Source organism: Salmo salar, chromosome 08 (genome assembly GCF_965601325.2).
Source record: "Salmo salar chromosome 08, fSalSal1, whole genome shotgun sequence".
Taxonomy (NCBI): Eukaryota; Metazoa; Chordata; class Actinopteri; order Salmoniformes; family Salmonidae; genus Salmo; species Salmo salar.
Window position 1 is genome coordinate 980001 of NC_138298.1, and position 2500 is coordinate 982500.

General features: G+C 41.7%; 5 non-coding genes and 1 pseudogene across 5 annotated transcripts in view; all 6 read left to right on the plus strand.

Moving 5' to 3' along the window:
- Positions 1-36, plus strand: part of LOC145882280 (5S ribosomal RNA) — a 119-nt gene extending 83 nt beyond the window's left edge. Inside the window, exon 1 of the ribosomal RNA XR_014393846.1 lies at positions 1-36. This exon is cut by the window's left edge and continues 83 nt beyond it. This is a non-coding gene — a ribosomal RNA (5S ribosomal RNA).
- Positions 37-445: 409 nt separating this feature from the next.
- Positions 446-564, plus strand: LOC145853810 (5S ribosomal RNA). The gene has a single exon (XR_014374695.1). It is a non-coding gene; the product is annotated as a 5S ribosomal RNA (ribosomal RNA).
- Positions 565-703: 139 nt separating this feature from the next.
- On the plus strand, positions 704-822 carry LOC145882930 (5S ribosomal RNA). Its single transcript, XR_014394502.1, has one exon. It is a non-coding gene; the product is annotated as a 5S ribosomal RNA (ribosomal RNA).
- Positions 823-961: 139 nt separating this feature from the next.
- LOC145852627 (uncharacterized) lies at positions 962-1080 on the plus strand (annotated as a pseudogene).
- Positions 1081-1489: 409 nt separating this feature from the next.
- Positions 1490-1608, plus strand: LOC145882282 (5S ribosomal RNA). Its single transcript, XR_014393848.1, has one exon. It is a non-coding gene; the product is annotated as a 5S ribosomal RNA (ribosomal RNA).
- A 409-nt stretch (positions 1609-2017) lies between these two features.
- LOC145882283 (5S ribosomal RNA) lies at positions 2018-2136 on the plus strand. Its single transcript, XR_014393849.1, has one exon. It is a non-coding gene; the product is annotated as a 5S ribosomal RNA (ribosomal RNA).
- The last annotated feature ends 364 nt before the right edge of the window (positions 2137-2500 follow it).

Sequence of the window (2500 nt, forward strand, 5' to 3'; positions counted from 1 at the left end):
TGGGAGACCGCCTGGGAATACCAGGTGCTGTAAGCATTTTGTCCACGAGGGTGTGCCCCTGCACTATTTCATCAGCAACACTGCCTTGTAGTAAGCATTTAATGATGAATTGACTAAATGCAGCTTCCTGCCTTTTTAATAGGATCAAATTTCCTTGTGTTTTCAATTAGCATCTGCCTTGTATTTATAAGACAAACAAGAATATTGTTGCTGAATGCAGCTTGTGTGTGCTTTGTGCTCCTTTGCCCTGTTCAAATGATGAAAGGAAATAAAGTTTGTATTTTATCCAACTACCTGTGCTAAAAAGTGATGGGAACAGTGTTTATAATTTCTTCTACTTTTTCAGTGACACAAAGTTCAAGCTGCTTATCTAATTGGTGAAAATGCAATGTCTGTTTATCAGACTCATTTTGACTATATATGTTGTAGCAAGAGATTGTTTCTCGCTTACGGCCATACCAGCCTGGGTACGCCCGATCTCGTCTGATCTCGGAAGCTAAGCAGGGTCGGGCCTGGTTAGTACTTGGATGGGAGACCGCCTGGGAATACCAGGTGCTGTAAGCATTTTGTCCACGAGGGGGTGCTCTTGCACTATTTCATCAGCAACACTGCCTTGTATTAAGCATTTAATGATGAATTGACTAAATATCTGTTTTATCAGACTCACTTTGACTATATATGTTGTTGCAAGAGATTGTTTCTCTCTTACGGCCATACCAGCCTGGGTACGCCCGATCTCGTCTGATCTCGGAAGCTAAGCAGGGTCGGGCCTGGTTAGTACTTGGATGGGAGACCGCCTGGGAATACCAGGTGCTGTAAGCATTTTGTCCACGAGGGGGTGCTCTTGCACTATTTCATCAGCAACACTGCCTTGTATTAAGCATTTAATGATGAATTGACTAAATATCTGTTTTATCAGACTCACTTTGACTATATATGTTGTAGCAAGAGATTGCTTCTCGCTTACGGCCATATCAGCCTGGGTACGCCCGATCTCGTCTGATCTCGGAAGCTAAGCAGGGTCTGTCCTGGTTAGTACTTGGATGGGAGACCGCCTGGGAATACCAGGTGCTGTAAGCATTTTGTCCACGAGGGTGTGCCCCTGCACTATTTCATCAGCAACACTGCCTTGTAGTAAGCATTTAATGATGAATTGACTAAATGCAGCTTCCTGCCTTTTTAATAGGATCAAATTTCCTTGTGTTTTCAATTAGCATCTGCCTTGTATTTATAAGACAAACAAGAATATTGTTGATGAATGCAGCTTGTGTGTGCTTTGTGCTCCTTTGCCCTGTTCAAATGATGAAAGGAAATAAAGTTTGTATTTTATCCAACTACCTGTGCTAAAAAGTGATGGGTACAGTGTTTGTAATTTCTTCTACTTTTTCAGTGACACAAAGTTCAAGCTGCTTATCTAATTGGTGAAAATGCAATGTCTGTTTATCACACTCACTTTGACTATATATGTTGTAGCAAGAGATCGTTTCTCGCTTACGGCCATACCAGCCTGGGTACGCCCGATCTCGTCTGATCTCGGAAGCGAAGCAGGGTCGGGCCTGGTTAGTACTTGGATGGGAGACCGCCTGGGAATACCAGGTGCTGTAAGCATTTTGTCCACGAGGGTGTGCCCCTGCACTATTTCATCAGCAACACTGCCTTGTAGTAAGCATTTAATGATGAATTGACTAAATGCAGCTTCCTGCCTTTTTAATAGGATCAAATTTCCTTGTGTTTTCAATTAGCATCTGCCTTGTATTTATAAGACAAACAAGAATATTGTTGCTGAATGCAGCTTGTGTGTGCTTTGTGCTCCTTTGCCCTGTTCAAATGATGAAAGGAAATAAAGTTTGTATTTTATCCAACTACCTGTGCTAAAAAGTGATGGGAACAGTGTTTGTAATTTCTTCTACTTTTTCAGTGACACAAAGTTCAAGCTGCTTATCTAATTGGTGAAAATGCAATGTCTGTTTATCACACTCACTTTGACTATATATGTTGTAGCAAGAGATTGTTTCTCGCTTACGGCCATACCAGCCTGGGTACGCCCGATCTCGTCTGATCTCGGAAGCGAAGCAGGGTCGGGCCTGGTTAGTACTTGGATGGGAGACCGCCTGGGAATACCAGGTGCTGTAAGCATTTTGTCCACGAGGGTGTGCCCCTGCACTATTTCATCAGCAACACTGCCTTGTAGTAAGCATTTAATGATGAATTGACTAAATGCAGCTTCCTGCCTTTTTAATAGGATCAAATTTCCTTGTGTTTTCAATTAGCATCTGCCTTGTATTTATAAGACAAACAAGAATATTGTTGCTGAATGCAGCTTGTGTGTGCTTTGTGCTCCTTTGCCCTGTTCAAATGATGAAAGGAAATAAAGTTTGTATTTTATCCAACTACCTGTGCTAAAAAGTGATGGGAACAGTGTTTATAATTTCTTCTACTTTTTCAGTGACACAAAGTTCAAGCTGCTTATCTAATTGGTGAAAATGCAATGTCTGTTTAT